The following is an 18620-nucleotide window of genomic DNA, read 5'->3' as shown; positions in this document are numbered from 1 at the left end:
GCTAGATTCGTTTTATGCGGATCTTGCCCCGTCCATCCTTGAGACTGAGGAGGATGACGGTTCCACTACTAGAAAAAAGGTTGTTAGTGGCACACCTGTTTTGTCTATTAATGGCGCACTATAGGTGCGCCACTATTATCACGCAACTACTAATAAATAGTAATGGCGCACATTTGGTGTGCGCCATTACTATGCCTAGAAGTCCGCCATTACTATCTGACTTAGTAATGGAGCACCAAATAGAAGTGCGCCATTAATAACAAATTTTTTTCAAATTTTATTTTAGAATTTTTTTTTCAAATATATTTTTCAATTTTTTTTTCAGAATTTCTTTTTTCATTTTTTTCTTAATCTCGGGTAACTATGGCTTAATCACGGGTCAATATGGCTTAATCTCGGGTCAATATGCTTAATCTCAAGTCAAATCGCACTCCTTGGTCAAACTTTCCAGAAGGTCACCCATCCTCACACTACTCCAGCCCAAGCACGCTTAACTTCGCAGTTTTATCCAACCCCAGCACCAGCTCACTTAACAGACACTTGTTCATATATCTATCATATCAATCATATTAAACCTTGTTGATGTCTAGGACTTTGTTCATGTTCATGAGTGTGATGAAATTTTGAAAAAATATTTCAAACTTCCAGGTCATACTACGTATCATATTTTGAACATTTTTTCCAAAAAAAATCGAAACCAATTTTTTTATTTTACTAGTGGCGCACCTAGCAAATGGTGCGCCATTACTAAGTTTAAATCTTTTCCATTTTCCCCCTCTAGATCTTAAAAGTCCCGTATCTTTTATTCTGTTAGGTTATTGTTGATTCTAAAAATCTTCAACGGGGTTCGGATGTAACTTTTCGAGTAGATGATTTTTCATATAAAAACTTTTTAATCCGAGTTTGTATGCAAAAGTTATGCCCATTTTACTAAATTCCAGAGAGATTTTGCAAATAATATCGAAATTCATATTTGTATATTTTCCCAACAACTAGACCACATATCACATGGGAAACTTATTTTCTTTTATTTTTTTGACATTTCGATCATTTTCTTTTATTTTTTTTAAAATTAAAAAGGCAGTCCAAGGGTGCATTTGGTGAAATTTAGTAAGTTAGTAATGGCGCACCTTCACAAAATGCGCCATTACTATGTGTATGACTTGATCAAACCTTGGTCAAAATTAGTAATGACGCACTTTGTATAGGTGCGTCATTACTAAGTTTGACATAGTAATGGCGCGCCTATGCAAAGTGCGCCATTACTAAGTTTGACCAAGGTTTGACCCAGCCATACACATAGTTATGGCGCACTTTGTAAAGGTGCGCCATTACTATGTCAACTTAGTAATGGCGCACATATACAAAGTGCGCCATTACTATGTGTATGACTGGGTCAAACCTTGGTCAAACTTAGTAATGGCGCACTTTTCACCTAGTGCGCCATTACTGTTTTGGTACTAATGGCGTACCTACACATGCTGCACTATTATTATTTAGTAATGGCGCACCACATGTATAGTGTGCCATTAATGTCCATATTAGCTATATTCATTTTTCTAATAGTGTTCTATTCCCTTAGGGGAGAGTGCCCCGGTAGAGCATCAGGAGGTTTGGTCCACGGAGTCCGGTTGTGAGGACCGGGTGAAGGATCAGGACAAGCCTAAGCGAAAGTGGAGGCGCAAGATCTATCGTGCATCCGCGGTATGTAGAAGTGCTAGGGTCAGTACAAACAAAAAATTCCATGATGAACTATGAGAGGCATCTTTTCGAATAGCAGAGGTTTGATGGACTTGGCTAAAAGAAGGTTTCTAGCAGATGCTTCAATCGAACATAGACCGGATTTTATTGCCCTTTCCGAGACAGGAAGGGACAATTTCTCTCCTCGGTTTCTGAGCATGCTTTTTGGAGGTGTCGAATTTGATTGGCACTGTCTTCCCCCAAGTGGAAGATCAGGGGGGTTCTGCTTGGGGTTAGATGTGAGGCGTTGGAAGTCCGAAGTGTGGTCATGGGTGATTTTGCCGTCAAATTTCGTGTCAGCTCCAAAGTCGATGGATTCAGTTGGGCACTGGTAGTGGTATATGGGGCCGGCGCAGCCGGAGCACAAACCAGACTTTCTGGCGGATCTCGTCCGGACTTGCGGGTTTGAGCAGCTTCCAATCTTGATTGGGGGTGATTTTAACATTATCAGAAGGAGAGAAGAAAAGAACAATGATAATTTTGACGCCAGGTGGTCATTCATGTTTAATACTATCATTGAAAGCTTGGATCTTAGAGAGATAGAGCTTTCGGGTTGAAAATTTTCTTGGGCTAATACTTTGCAAAACCCGACGTATGAGAAGCTGGATCGAGTCCTAGCGAGCATCGAATGGGAACATAAATTCCCCCTAGTTACAGTCCAAGCGCTATCTCGCGGTATCTCTGACCACACCCCTCTGCTGGTTGACTCTGGTGAGGCCACGCATGTGGGTAATAAAAATACCTTCTCTTTCGAACTTGCGTGGTTTGTAAGAGAAGGATTCCTGGATCTGATAGCCAGGGAGTGGGCAATAGATGCAGGAGGAAGGTCTTCTATTGAGAGATGGCAGAATAAGATTAGAAACTTGAGAAGTTTCCTACGAGGGTGGGCTAAGCATCTCAGTGGGATCTATAAGGTTGAAAAGTAAAGGCTCCTTTCACTTATTCAGTCCCTAGATGTAAAAGCCGAGTCCACAATTCTGCAATACTCGGAGTTTCATGCCAAAATAGATGCGGAGATGAGATTGAAAGAGCTGTTGTGGGAAGAGGAGTTGAAGTGGGCTCTGCGAGCTAAAGTTCGGAAAGTTGTCCAAGGGGACGCTAACACTCAATTCTTTCATATGATCGCCAATGGCAAGCATAGAAAGAAAAGAAGCAAGACGAGGGGACGATCTTAGGGCAGGAGAACTTAAAATTATACATAACCAATTATTATAAGCAGCTGTTTGGGCCTCGAGAGGATAATTTTGTGTCCTTGGATGAGTCGAGGATTGAGGATGTGCCTCAACTGGCTGCAGATGAGAATGATGTATTACCCGCACCATTCTCGGAGAAAGAGGTGTTTGATGCGATTTCACAGATGAAGAATAATAAAGCTCCGGGGCCGGATGGATTTCTGGCGGAGTTTTATTAGAAATGTTGGCACATTATTAAAGGGGATTTGTTACCGATGTTCCATGATCTATTCGCCGGACAGCTTCAGTTGTTTCATTTGAATTTTGGAACAATAACCTTGCTTCCGAAGAAAACAGAGGCTGTGAGAATTGAGCAGTTCAGGCCTATCTATCTTCTTAACATTAGTTTCAAAAATTTTACCAAGGTTGGGACTAATAGACTCACACAGATTGCGCATTCTGTGGTGCAGCCGACCCAAACTGCTTTCATGCCGGACAGAAACATCCTAGAAGGGGTTGTGGTCCTTCATGAAACGCTCCACGAAATCCATACGAAAAAGCTAGACAGGGTTGTTTTCAAAGTGGATTTCGAAAAGGCATACGATAATGTTAAATGGCCATTTCTGCAATAGGCTTTGCGCATGAAAGGTTTCGACCCGGCTTGGAGAAACCAGGTTGAATCCTTCATACAAAAAGGGAGTGTTGGAATCGAAGTGAATGACGACATAGGTCATTATTTCCAGACACATAAGGGCCTGAGACAAGGAAATTCGATGTCACCTATTATGTTCAACATTCTAGTTGACATGTTGACCATTCTAATAGGTAGGGCAAAGGACGCTGGTCAAGCAGGTAGCCTGGTACCTCATCTAGTTGATGGAGGGCTGTCTATCCTACAGTACGCTGATGATACTATTATCTTCATGGAGCATGACTTGGAAAAAGCGAGAAACATGAAGCTGGTGTTATGCTTATTCGAACAATTGGCCGGGTTAAATATTAACTTTCACAAGAGCGAATCGTTCTGCTTTGGAAGAGCCAAAGAGGAACAAGAGGCTTACAAGCAATTGTTCGGGTGTGAACTTGGGCACTTACCATTTACGTATTTGGGTATACCAATTCACCATCGGAAGCTAACAAATAGAGAATGGAAATGTATTGAGGATAGATTCAAAAAGAAACTGAGTTGCTGGAAGGGAAAGCTGACATCGTATGGGGGCCGTCTAATTCTAGTTAATTCGGTCTCACGAGCATGCCTAAGTTTCTTTTGTCGTTTTTCGAGATTCCAGTTCGAGTTTGGAAAAGACTGGATTTCTATCAATCCCGCTTTTTTGGCAGAGTGATGACCTGAAAAGGAAGTATAGACTCACTAAATGGTATATTATTTGTCGACCGAAAGACCAAGGGGGTCTAGGTATCGAAAATCTTGAGGTGAAAAACAGATGTCTTCTCAGCAAGTGGCTATATAAGTTATCTGTCGAGTCAGAGGCCATGTGGGCGTAGATTCTGCGTAATAAATACCTTCATTCCAAAACTTTGTCACAGGTGACAGTGAGGCCGACGGACTCACCTTTTTGGAAAGGGCCGATGAGAGTTAAATCAATCTTTTTCAACAAAACAAAGTTTATAGTCAGAAATGGTACTTCCACGAGATTCTGGGAGGATACATGGCTAGGGGAAACCCCTCTCGCACTTCAATATCCCTCCCTGTATAGCATTGTGCAACGAAGCGACGCTTTCGTTGCTCCCGTGCTTCAGTCCACTCCCCTCAATATCCACTTTAGGAGAACACTTGCCGGAGCCCGTTGGAAAGCCTGGCTCCATTTGGTGAGAAGACTGATGGATGTGCAGCTGTCTCAAATGCCAGACACGTTGTGCTGGAAGTTAACCAGGAATGGCGAGTTCACGGTTAAATCTATGTATTTAGATGTCATCAACTCTAGCTATATTCCTAGCTCCAAACATGTTTGAAATGTCAAGGTACCTTTGAGAGTTAAAGTGTTCATGTGGTTTGTACACAGACAAGTCATTTTAACTAAGGACAATTTGACTAAGCGCAACTGGACTGGTTCTACGAGATGTAGTTTTTATGATCGTGACAAGACTATCAAACACCTCTTTCTTGCATGTCTGATGGCAAAAGTTTTATGACGGACTGTTCACATTGCGTTTAATATTACTCCACCGAATAATATCAACACGTTATTTGGGACGTGGCTTGACGGGATAGAGTCCCAAACAGCAAGATACATTTCATGTAGGAGTATGTGCTTTACTCTGGAAAGTTTGGAACTGTAGGAATGATTTGGTTTTTAACAGAACAACAAATACTCATTTTTTGCAAGTTATCTTCCGAGCCACTACGTTGATCCGTATGTGGTCGCTACTCACTCAGACGGTGGCCAGTGAGCATTTGGTTACTGGATCTACCCGATGACAGATGGTAGCTCGGGCTATATTCAGCCGGTTTGGATGGCGGTCATGTAATAGGATAGACAATTAGTTTTCCTATCTATCTTTTGCCTGCCGGTTGTGGCTTTATTTTTTGCTCCCCGGAAGCCATTTTTTGGTCCGTTTGTTTAAGACCTCATGATCTTTGTTGAACTCATTTGCTTTCTAATAAAGGTGGCCGTATGCATTGTTCTGATGCAGAAGACGGGGTTATACCCTTTTTCCAAAAAAAACCAAGAGAACCAATGATGGTGATGGTGAAGAGCTGAACCTGCCGCCGTGGGTTGCTGTTCCACTACCCGTACGAGCTTACTTGGAGCAACCACCTCCAGCCTGCGTCATGATATGACGGAGGTGAAGGAGGAATTGGATCGTACCCAAACAAGGAATATGATACTCAGTTTTACATTTTTCATATCCTCTAGTCAAACAACCTACAGCCAGACCACTCAAACCCGCGTCATACGTCTGGACGGGCCGCTCAATCATTGTCTGGTCACGATTTTTTTACCCAGACAGGCCCCTCAAACGGCCCTCAAACTCCCGGGCTGACCGGCACCCTCTAGATCTAGCCCAAATATGAGGTGGATATGGTGGCGCCCGGACACGCCCGCCATGCTGGCCTGACGGTGTGGCCTCACATAGACTCGCCGGGAAACCCGATGGTTCGATGGGCGCCTCGACCGTCACCGCGGTGTTACAGCTGCGTGGCGATGCTCCGGCTCGCCGCCCGAGGTCGTAGCCGGCTATTTAAGCCGGTCGGCGCCCCCAGCCCTAGCACATCCCGCCTCTTCCCTCCCTCCGCCGCCACCCTAGCCTATTAGCCATACCCCTACACCGCCGCTACTACACGATACAACACCGTCTCTTCCTCCTTGAGCAGGTCCGGATCCGTAGGGAAGCGGGGCTACCTCTAGAACCGGAGGAGGATTTCGAGGCGGTTGAGGAGGGCGTGCCGGGGGAGGAGGAAGAGGAGGAGGAGCAGGAGCCAACGGAGGAGGAGGAGGAGGAGGAGGAGGACGAGCATGAGCTGGAGGAGCAGCAAGAGCCGGCGAACTAGGAAGAGGAGGAGGAGGAGGAGGAGCCGACCGAGGAGGCGCCGCTGCTGGATGTGGGGGAGGAGGAGGCGTTGGCGATGGAGGAGGATGTGGGCATGTGACTGGAGCAGCACGCCATCCTGAACTGCATCTGCTCGGAATCAGCTACGGAGGCCAGGCGTCGCCATGGGCAACAGATGGAGGCGGCGCGGGCGGCCCAGACTCTGGCGCTAGCGGCTCCGGCTCTAGCACAGACAGCTCCGGCCATCTCCGACAACAATGGAATTTGAGTAGTATAGAACGTAGTACATAACTATATATTGTGAATATTTTTTTATGGATTTAGGGGATGAATATGAGAGAGTTGTATCTGGAGAAGGAAATATGAGGAGTGCCCGGTCAGTGCCCATGGACACGCCCGGGCATGTCCGCGGGCATTTGAGGGGCCGGATTTGCCAAGTCCGGCTGTAGATGCTCTAACCAACCAACTAAATACATACTGCTCTGGTCCAAAAAGTCTTGTCCCTAAAATGGATGTATCTAGCACCAAGTTAATGCTAGATACATCCATTTGAGGGAGAAGTTTGGGACAAAAATTTTCGGCCGGAGGGAGTGCGTGTCATGATTAGTACTAACAAGCCACGTGATCGATAAGAATCGTGTGTACTAAACGATACCCCCGCTGCTTCTATGGAGACCTTATACTCTCGCGTGTCCTCTTATTCTTCTTCCTCACGAGAAAAGCCCCGCCCACCCAATACCTCTCTCAAACTTCTCTCTCTCGCGACCGTGCCATGGGGCCGGCGGCGAACTCCTGCAGAGGAACGACATATGCTTGTGAGTGCAGACGCCCAAGCCTCTTTTTGCCGCTGCGAACCGTTGCTTGATTTTGCTGGAATGGGCGCTCGATTTTGCTGGAACAGGTGACTGAGATGTTACGATAATGAGATGTGACCAAGGCACTGTGGCATTTGGCGTTAGCGGCGACGAGCATGGCCGCGAGTTGTGGCCCTCTCCATCGGAGCTGCAACTGTCGCCACCTGAGCTACATCCACGAGTGCATGATGTTACATGCATGGACCTGGCGACCGGCGATAAGGCGGGGACTGTCGGCGGGGGCGGCGACCATCGGTAGGGGCGGCAATCAGCGATCAACAACAACAGATACATTTACAAGGTTTTAAAGAGGTGTAAAATGGAGAAAACGACGAAAGGCACACTCACAATGTCACATGGCTTGACACTCAACAAGAATCAATGTCCCCGGACAGTTAATGAGCGAGTGCAGATGAGCAATGTCCCATATGCCTCGGTAGTGGGTTCTAACATGCTAGGTACAAGACCGTATGTTTCCTATGCGCTGAGAGTATACAAGAGATACCAAAGTGCTCCTGAAGTAGCTCTCTGGGCAGCAGCTAAAAATATTCTAAAGTGCCTCATAAGGAGTAAGGACTTTCTTCTAGTCTATGAGGTGATGAAGAGCTCATTATAAGTGGTTACACCAATGATAGCTTCATGACTGATACATATGACTTCAAATCTCAATCGGGCTATGTTTTAAGTCTTTTAATGATGGTGTGGTGGTTCAGAAGAGTTTCAAACAGAACACAATAGTGGATTCTACAATGGAAGTGGAGTACTCCCTCTATTTCATAATGTAAGACGTTTTTTGACACTACACTAATGTCAACAAACGTCTTACAATATGGGACGAGGGGAGTATATCGCAGCTTCAAAACCTTCGACGGAGGTAGTTTGGATCAAGCAGTTTCTTGCAAACTAGATTATTGACTCTAGTGCAAGTGTGAGACTATTGCAAATATGCCCTAAAGGCAAAAATATTTGTATTATTTATTTCCACATAGGTAATTATGTGTTTATGATCTATGTTATAACTACTATGATTCTTGAATTTATGACCAAGAGGAATACTCATGAGCACGTGTAGAATAGTAAACAGTAAAACCAGATTCATAGTCTTGCCTCTAGGACTAGCTCAAGTGTTGCATGATGATTATGTTTTCATGATCACAGGCATACGTTAAGAGTAATAGAGATGCCAACAACTTTGGGAGTATGATGTTAGAATAACTATAATATTCAATTTACCCAGCTTGTTTGTTATATTTTGAGATGTCATCGTGACAAGTGGAAAGTCAATAAAACAGAAAGTTAACTATGCTCAGTTCCTTAGATCCTGAGGGTATCGAGTCATTTCTTGCCGGCATATACACTTTAGGGTTGCTCGAACTTCATTGGTAACACGATGATCATAATGCCAACTTATAGGTCTATGGAAAGCGTGACAGAGGCAAGATAGCTCAAGAGCGGGATTTGTTCTTCTGAAGATGGAGAGATATTCTTAGGGCCCTCTCGGCGTGATGGCATCCACCATTGCTTGTCGGAACATGATAATGAGAAAAAGAACAAAATTGGTAAGGAGGAGACCAGTATAGTGAGCATGTGAATGACTCAAGAGGATACCAGTATCTCACCTCGGGTTTTGTAAAGCATTGTAGAGAAAAGGGAACAACATATGATATCTAGAGGTTCACTCAAACAATATTCGTATGAGTATAGGGGTGAAGATGGGTGTCCATGGTTCCACTATTGATCATTGAACAAACTGATGTTTTGTTCATGCTATATTTTACCGAGCCTACAGGGTCACACATTTAAGATGAATTTGAACTTTGAGTAGTAATTTAGCTAGGAGGACTGGAGAATGTCACTAGAAAAGTTTCAAGTACAACGGAAATAGTTTTGAGAGAGAGCCGAAAGTGTTTCGGGGAAACTGAAAGCATTTCGGGGAAAATCGGGTTAACCGGAGAGGTGGAGATAGAGTCGGAGTACCTAATATATATTTAAGAGGGGTCTGGTATTTACCGGGAGCCCAGATGAGGATATATAGGCGACTTGGGCTGCCTAATATGACTAGGCCTGTTGGAGGGGCAGCCACATGGGCCTTTGGGCCCTTGTAGGTGGCACCCTCCTCCTTGTCTTGCCCTCCAAATGGAGGGTGTAGCTATTGTTGGGAGGAGCCCACCTCCCTTGCCAGCTGCACCTTGGGGGAGGGAGCCCCAGCTCCACGGGAGTGTGCCTCCCTCCCACCTATAAACACCCACCAAGGACGCCCCACCTTTGTACATAACTTCCCGCAGGGGTTTGGGCTCCCTTCTCTCTCTACTTATTTTCTGGCAGGCCATAGCTCTAGATTGCAAATCCCTACTAAATCAAAGGGTTGGTACATGTGCAATCCGACAAAGGAACCGTACATTCGGTTCTAGTTCAAGGGATCGGTACGTGGGACTCCGAGAAGATGATCTTCACCAACTCTTTTTACTACTGCAACGTGATAATTGGTAAGATCATATCTAACCTTGTATGCGCGTTCTTCGTAGTGATCCTAGGATATGCTACGTAGGCCGAAAGTTTGTTGTTTTCTACTACGTTTCCCAACACTACCAACTGTGTTGAAAAAATTACAACATAAACATTCAGTGGCTAAATAAGACTTTCTAAGATCTCAAACAAAATTTTCGAAACCAAACATCGACAGAATAAGATTAATGTTTTAATGTTTTTCTTTTTTCTCAATCTTAAACAATATAGGGCTGATATATGGATTATGAAACTCGAGAGAAGTGGTATCAAAATACGACATTATGAACCTAATGTGCTACCTACATCATGATCTCCCACTCATTGGACACAATACAAAACTCATCCTAACAAGATCCATTGAGAGAAGGCACCTGAAATAACGCAAATAGATCACACTGTCAAATTCTGAAGAGGTCAGCAGAACTAGCTTGAAATGGTTTGGAAATTGTAACCCTCTTTTAGAGAAAATAAAACTCTAGCCAAATCAGAATTTAGTGGTGTAATTAATAGAAGTCTAGATCCAATAAATTTAAAAGAGATTCATAAAGGTTGCCATATTCGGATAACGAACCGAGTAATATCAATGTGATTGCAAATGAAGTGAAAAAACAAAGCAGGTTACTACTTTCTAATGTTAGATTGGTATAAGCTGAATACAGTGACAGAAAAGACAACAATAGCTGGTAGGTTTACATAAAGAAATGGAAAAATGTTGTTAAGAATAATTATTGTGTAACATATGTAATAAGGTATTGAGTTCTCACCATTGTTTGCATTTTATTGCATATAAATTGCCTAAGTGCATGCAAGCGAGTTTCACTTGTTGTGCACCAACACTGAAACATGCAGAAAAAAATGTTGATCAGGAAACTAGAAACTTATTAAACACCGAGAAATGTTGATACACACAATCATACTAGTGACATCATAATTAATAATACTCTCAAGGAGTCATTTCCTATCACAATTGTCAACTCAATAAATATTTGATGAACCAGAAAATCATCATTGCCGCTATATGCAATAGCAGACCAGTATTCACTAGTAGAAAATGGGCCATTAGTCCCGCTTCCAGAGGCCCATTAGCCCCGGTTCTGGAATAGGGACTAATGGGTCGGGATTAAAGCCCTACACCTTTAGTCCTGATTCGCTTATGAACCGGGACAGATGGTGCTCCACGTGGCCGCTACGGCGAGCCTAGGCAGGAGGGCCTTTAGTCCCGGTTGGTAACACCAACCGGGACCAATTGGCATCCACGCGTTAGCAGCTCAGGAGATGTGCTTTTTGTATTTTTTTGAAGGGGGGGGTTAGGGGGTTTTGGAAGGTTAATTTAGGGGTTTAGCTAGCTAATGCAGAGAAGTGACCTCTCTTATCTCCGTGCTTGATCCATGCTAGCTACCAAAGGAATAGAGAAAACTCGACACGCTAGCTAGTAAGCAAATGAAGGATCCATTAAGTACACAAGATCTTCATGAACATATACAGAGAGAAGTGATTGACCTCTCTTTCTCTGTGAGATTGGTCGAACAACAAGTTTTCGTATATCTATCCGACGCTAGTAGCTACATATAAGAAATATAAGACCTCTTACAAACCCTAACATCTAAGGTCTATCTCAACATCCACATGTTATTCTCCGGTTCTATTTATGACGTGGTCAAGAAAGAATCCCTCATTCCTCTTGAATAGCTCGTATGCGGTCCTGTGGTAGGAGTTCATCCCACATCTCCCACATATAATTTAAAGAAGTGGGCCAATAAATATTATATGAATGAAACTCAACACAAATGATGGTACTAAAATAAAATTGTGAATTGTTTTGTTTATGTACCTCAAATTCTGCTTTAGAGTAGCCCCGCTTAGATGTCGTCGAGTTGTAGATGAACTCGCAAACGTAGTATCCACAAAAAATCATTCTCGGGTGCCTGCCAAGCACTTCACGAGAAATAGAGTTCTATCAAACTGATAATCAAGCATGCTTAATGGTTTTGATGAAACTAGCTCGCTAGCTAGAATCAATGGGAGATGCGTGGGAACTAGCTAGTAGTACTTTCTTTTGGGTGTATAAATCGCAGCTCCTTCGGCAATGCCCGAACAATGGCGGTGAACTGTTTCCAAACCCTGCCGGACAAAGACAATAATTACTTGATACCAGGAAATGAACAAAGTTGCCGATATGCGATATGATTGATTGAACTTACTTCTGGAGCATACCAGTCATGTTCGCAAACTCCTCAGGTTCTTTTCGTCTCGAGTCTAAGACAGTTACTAATCCTTGTGCAAGCTTAATCTCTAGCATAAGAAAGTGGAAGCTGCGCACGCATGCATAACTCATCAATTACATTACTATAATTAATCTCGAGTAATGGAAACCGAATATGCACAAGACAGTAAACTGACTTGAAGTTGTAAGGAAAGAGTATTTTATCTTTATTTTGATTTTTAATCAATGATTGTAGCAAGTTGTTCTCGATCTCTTTGACATTCTTTTTAACCGTCCATTCATGTATGATATTTGGGTTAATGAACCCAATGTCATAGATATCTGCTTTTCTACATTCGACGATCTTCAACCTGCATAATATAGTGAGGATAATTATATGTACATGCAATGAAATAGCTTAGCTATATATAGAGACTTAATTATAGAAGTAGTACTTACAGACAGTAGTAAGTCACGAGTGTTTTGTGGATGGCCTTTTGATTGTATAAATGGAATAACTCGAAAAACTCAACATTCAAAATATCAATTCCAAAGAGGTCCTGCTCCTGTTTAATTCTCATCATCAAAGTATGCCTCCCAGACTGCTTGCATCTTTCCATGTACCATTCATGTAGTCTTCGCATCATCGTTGTTAGAGCAGGATGATATGGTTTGACGAGAGGCTTCCCGTACTCAAATCTGAATTCGTCCACCTCCATTATTTCAATGGGTACATTATCGGGCAGGTAATCACCAAGATTGGTACCATGCGTCATCCCCGGATGATTAGCGACGACATCGCTAGACACCTTGAGCGGGGGCCACGTTTGCTTCGCATGTTCGCCTAGCTGGGGAATTTTTTCCCACTTCTTCGTTCTGCTAACCCTGCATGCATGACGGCAAGTATTTCCCGACCGCTCCGCTTTCTTATATGTACTTTTAATAGTGCACACATAGTTGGAATCCAGTGGAGGTGGTATGGTCGCGTAAAGGCATCGATAGTCCGCTTCACCTTCACCGGATCTACCGGTTCCTTCGGAGGTGGAGGTTTCGGTGCAAAAAAGTCCCTCACTTCGGCACGACTAATTTCCTCGTTTTCCTTGTCGGTCCTCTCATAAGGTAACTTTTCCGAAGCCTTGAGAGATGGACCGTATTTGCACTAGTTCCTTCCTCTGCTTGTACTACTGCTAGCAGCCGGAGCGGCGGCCTCTCTCTTCCGCTGATGCTGACGCGGCAGAGTCCACTGATGCGCCGGAGGAGGCAGAGTTCTCCGACGCGTCGGAGGAGGCGGAGTAGGAGCCGTAGTGCCCTCACACGCCGGAGGAGGTGGAGTGCTCGTCGGAGGAGGGGAAGAAGGAGCCAGAGTGCCATCATGCGCCGGAGGAAGCGGAGGGGGAGCCGGAGTGCCATCATGTGCCAGAGGAGACGGAGGAGGAGGCGGAGTGCCATCATGCGCCGGAGGAGGCGGAGGAGGAGGCAGAGAGCCCTGACTCACCGGAGGAGGAGGATGAGGCGGAGGCGTGCAGTTTGGAAGCTTGATGTACTCCTTCCACCCTAGACATGGAGTCTTTAGCACAAAACCCAGTTGAATCTCCCCTTCACCTGTAGGGTGGTCAAGCTCGAGCTCCTCAAATCCCTCCATTACTTCATCCGCCATCACAATAGCATAGCCCTGTGGAATCAGACGGCAGTGAAAAGTTCTTTTGGGTTGAGGAGGTGGAACAGTGCCGACAGCCACCTTCAAGGTGATGTTTTGCCATTTTGTCATAAGCTGGCAATGTTGAGACTCTGTGATAGCATCCATAGTGTAGCTATGAGCCATGAAGTCAGGCTGCTGAAGGAGCTCTGTGGAAGCCATGCTGCTTCTCCGCTGAGATGGCGGGGTAGCTTCGTGCCACTTAAATGGTTGGTCGGCAGCTCGCCGGCTCTCAACTTGTTCCTCTAGGTTTTGTACTCTTGCATTGAGCTTCTGTATATCGCTCAGCTCCTTCTTCCTCTTCCTCTCCCGACTTTTGTATCCGCCTACGTTGGGAAACCCCATCTTCCATGCTCTCCAAGCCGCAAATGATGCTCAGGAAGAAGCCCAAGGTGCTCTGAAGGAAATTCAGGAGGTGAGGAAGATTGCGGCTGGTAAGGCTTTTTCTTATACAAAGCGGGTTTTTTTTGCGAAAGGAGAAAATCAAGTTGAGAAATTGAATTCTGATTTCTCCAGGGGTGTTTGTAGAGCTGCCACGCAGCATATCTGATGCCGCCAAATTCTACTGAGCCGAGGAAAAGAAGACTACGGAGAAACTCTGGTGGTCGCAGTATTTGGCGCCGAATTATCCGGTGCCATTTACCGATCAGCTGAAGTAGCTGATCGAACTACACAAGGCGCCGAACTAGCCATGAAGGATTTGATTGTCCAGCTATGGCCTGCCAAGCCAATTCCATGTAGTTATTTCGGGCTCGTGAAGCGGCTGGTGAGTGCCTTCCCTCGACTCGAAGTCATCAAGCGGTCGGTCTGTATGGAGGGTGCGCGGATGGCCTTTGCCCGTGCAAAAGTGCACTGGGGAAAGCTAGATGCGGAAAAGCTGATGACCGAGGGGCCGCCGGAGGGGAAGGAGCACCGCAAGCCCGAATTATATTATGATAGTGTCCTGAAAGGAGCCCGCCTTGTGGCGGAGAAATGCTCCAAGGACATTGTATTCCCATGAGTACGATCATGCTGTCCTTTGTAATGGTAAACAAGGTCATTTCTATTATTTATTTCCTGTTTATGTGAAAGTTTTTCATCCTGTGGGGCCAATTGAAATATATTAATCCTGAGAGTTGGCCAGTCGTCGGCTTCTGCCCCCACGTAAGAAGTACGGGGGTGTTCGGGATAAACCCGAGCACTCTTTATCCCATTTTTGGGTCCTTGAAGGAGGTGTTCAGCATAACGAACCAGGCAATCAGACTATAGGGCTTTATCAATCTCACTTAGCCATAGGAGTTTGTCAAAAGTATGGTAGGCCACCCCCTGGTGTTCGGAAGACTGCACGAGGGGCTCTATAGGCACCTAATCGAGAGAAAAACTGATCCATCACATGCTGCATTGGTTATGGAATTATGCGGAATAAATCTTTAAAGATTTTACAACCTCTCGAACAGTTGACCAACTCTCGCCGTATCATGACAGTCAGTTTTCGGCTTTCTGTACTGAGGTGCTCGTTCGGAAGAACCGGGACACAATCACAGTAGTTCTCCCAGCGCTACCTTAGCCGATATAGCGTAACGTAAGGTACCAAAACATGGGAGCCGGGCAAACCCAACTATTGACCCAAGACATGATTCAGAGCTAATGCATATAATGCTAATTTCGGGGTGCCGAACGACCGAGAAGGTGGTCGGACTTTATGCCATGTGATGGGTACAACGAAGCCCCTGGCGTATTAAGGCATGATACGATGTACGAATGCCGTTATGACGAAAGGTGTCAATAAGAAATGTTAGCAGAGAAGCATCATATAAATCTACATATTGTATTCGAGTAATACGTCTTTGCGTATGAGTACAAGTGAGTTTATAAAAAGAAGTATGATGACGGAACCTGTTGAGACCAGGCGGGAAGAAGCTGTGTGTGGATCCGGTGTATATCCGGATTGTCTTTGAGGGGAATATCTAGGGATTCCCTTGCGCGTCTGAGCTGATTCCCTGTCGCCGGTCCTATCCTACGCAAAAGCGAACCTATGAAGGAAATGCGAAAAGTATTTGTGTGCCACGGGGCGGTTGAGCCACGTAATGTGGCCCTTCCCAGCTTTTGCCGGAGTATTTAATTGAGCTCTGGTCGGGCCGAGCTATCATGCCGTCAAGTAGTTTGGACTCCTTTATCGGTGTCCGGGAGCTGTGCCATCGACTCAAGGTTCGATTGAAAAGTGCCAGTCGCTACTTCTGCTATTAAAGCGACAGTATACTCTTCGGCACCGAGGTGGAGTTTGGTTTTGCACTTAATTGTGATGACGCCACGCGGGCCAGGGATCTTAAGCTTGCCATAGGCATAGTGTGGTACCGCGTTGAAATGAGCAAACGCGGTTCGCCCCAGTAGTGCGTGATAATTACCGCGGAAAGGGACGATGTCGAAGACTAACTCTTCGGTACGGTAATTGTTTGCTGGTCCGAAGACTACCGTCAGAGTGATGGAGCCTATACAACTGGCCTCCACACCCGGTATAACACCTTTAAAGGAGGTTTTAGTGTGTTTGATCATCGAACGATCGATACCCATCTGGCGCACTGTGTCCTGGTACAGCAGGTATAGACTGCTTCCTCCGTCCATAAGGACTTGTGTGAGGCGGAACCCGCAAATTATTAGGTCGAGGATAAGTGCGGCTGAATTGCCCTGGTTGGGATTGGCCGGACGATTTGTATGATCGTAAGTGATCGGCCATAGTTTGTATTGTGGGGCGACTTGCTTCGCTGAGTCGACATCCCGAAGAGTGAACGTTCATTCCCGTTTGGGGATGTGGATGGCGTTTATCATGTTCACCGTTTTGATTTGCGGGGGAAATTTCTTTTGCCCTCTTTTGTTTGGTGATTTAGGCTCCACGTCGTGTTCATCGCTTTGAGACCCCTTCTCCTTGTTTTTGGCGCATTGGTTGAATAGCCTGCGGGGTCTGTTGTATCATCATATGATTCAATGTTTACGTGTTTAAACCCTTCTGGGAATTCATGATCCATTACTTCATTAGTGAAGCATAGGGGGTGTGCGGCGCCTTTGTGCCGGGCTATATCATGATACAGTTCGAATGAGCCTGGTTTGTTGTATTCGGCCCGGTTGGACTTGGTTTTAGTGTATCCGGTGTGACGATCATCTTCATGCACTGTGGCGCGCCCCCGTGATCCATAGATCGATCTTGACTGTCCTGCTTTGTTTCCTAGTACGTCTCGCAGGTCTTGCGTGTAGCCCCTGGCCGTAGTGTATTGGCGGCAGGGTGCGGGTGATTGTTCGGGCTGGTTCGCCGCTTTGTCTCGGCCATGAGGTGGCCGGTCAGCCTCATCCTGCGCTGGTAGTGTAGGCTCTAGTGCCTCCTCCTCGAGTTGAGGTAGCAACCTGCGCTTTGGGTAACTTTTGGTTGGGCGCACGAGTCCATATTTCTCGGCTACTAGGACCTCAGTCCATCTACCTGTTAGCAGATTTTGATCAGTTTGAAGCTGCTGCTATTTTTTCTTCAGGATTTTTGTAGTGGCTATAAGTCGGCGCTTGAAGTGCTCCTGCTCGACGGGTTCCTCAGGCATGACAAATTCGTCTTCACCGAGGCTCACCTCATCTTCGGAGAGAGGAATATAATTATCGTCCTCCAAGTCTCCATCTGTTGCCTGTTCATCTGGGCTAGCTTGCCCGTCCTCCTGCTCGGCCAGCTCAAAGTTGGGCTGGGCGGGATTGTACTCGTCTTCGGCACCATCCGAATTACTATCATCCCCTGTGCCATTACTGCTATGGCGGGGCTTAGAGCGGCACCGATGATGTCGGTGCTTTGATTACTTCCCCAAGGGATTATCCTTTGTTGCCTCATCGCCATTGTTTTCTTTGGGGGTGTCCACCATATATATATTGTATGATGAGGTGGCTATCCAGCGCCCGGTGGGCGGCGGTTCCTGTTCTTCTCCTGCATCATCGTCCATACCATCGATGTCTTCGGAGTCGAAGTTGAGCACATCGGTTAAGTCATCGATAGTGGGTATTAAGTCGGTGGAGGGTGGGTAACAAATTTCTTCATCGTCCGCTTCCCACTCGAGCCGGACATAGTTCGGCCAAGAGTCTCCTGATAAAGAGAGAGACCACAATGAATTTAGCGCGTCACACAAGGGTGAGTGTTGAAAGATATCCGCGGAGGTAAACTCCATGATCGGTGCCCAATCAGATTCGATAGGCACGGATGCACGCGGTCCGGAACCTAAGACCGGAGTCAAGTCCGGGGGTCCGGTGACACAGATTTCCTTAGAGGTGGAGTCTGTGTTCGTCTCCAACACCGATGAGTGTGCGGTCTCTGTGGCGGGGTCCACCCACCCGTCCTCAGATGGCGCAATCTGCTCCAGATTAGGGGCCGGGGCAGCCATAGGTGCGATCTCCCAAACACCGCCCGATGGAAGATCTAAGTCATGCATGTCATGACTGTTCGGCGCTCCTGTTGTAGGCTCGAACCTGTCGAAGATCAAGTCTCCGTGGATGTTGGCTGTGTAGTTCAAATTTCCAAACCTGACCTGATGGCCAGGGGCATAGCTGTCGATCTGCTCCAGACGGCCAAGCGAGTTGGCCCGCAGTGCAAAGCCGCCGAATACGAAGATCTGTCTGGGGAGAAAAGTCTCACCCTGGACCGCCTCATTGCTGATGATTGCAGGAGCCATCAAGCCTTACCATGACGACACACACCAATGTCGGTGTCAAAACCGGCGGATCTCGGGTAGGGGGTCCCGAACTATGCATCTAAGGTTAATGGTAACAGGAAGCTGGGGACACGATGTTTACCCAGGTTCGGGCCCTGTCGATGGAGGTAATACCCTACGTCCTCGATTGATCTTGATGATATGAGTATTACAAGAGTTGATCTACCACGCGATCGTAGAGGCTAAACCCTAGGAGCTAGCCTACGATTATTATTGTTCTTGTCCTAT

The sequence above is a fragment of the Triticum dicoccoides genome, chromosome 1B, assembly GCF_002162155.2.
Source record: "Triticum dicoccoides isolate Atlit2015 ecotype Zavitan chromosome 1B, WEW_v2.0, whole genome shotgun sequence".
NCBI classification, from domain to species: Eukaryota; Viridiplantae; Streptophyta; class Magnoliopsida; order Poales; family Poaceae; genus Triticum; species Triticum dicoccoides.
The sequence above is the reverse complement of the archived record's forward strand: the minus strand, read 5'-3'. Positions refer to the sequence as shown.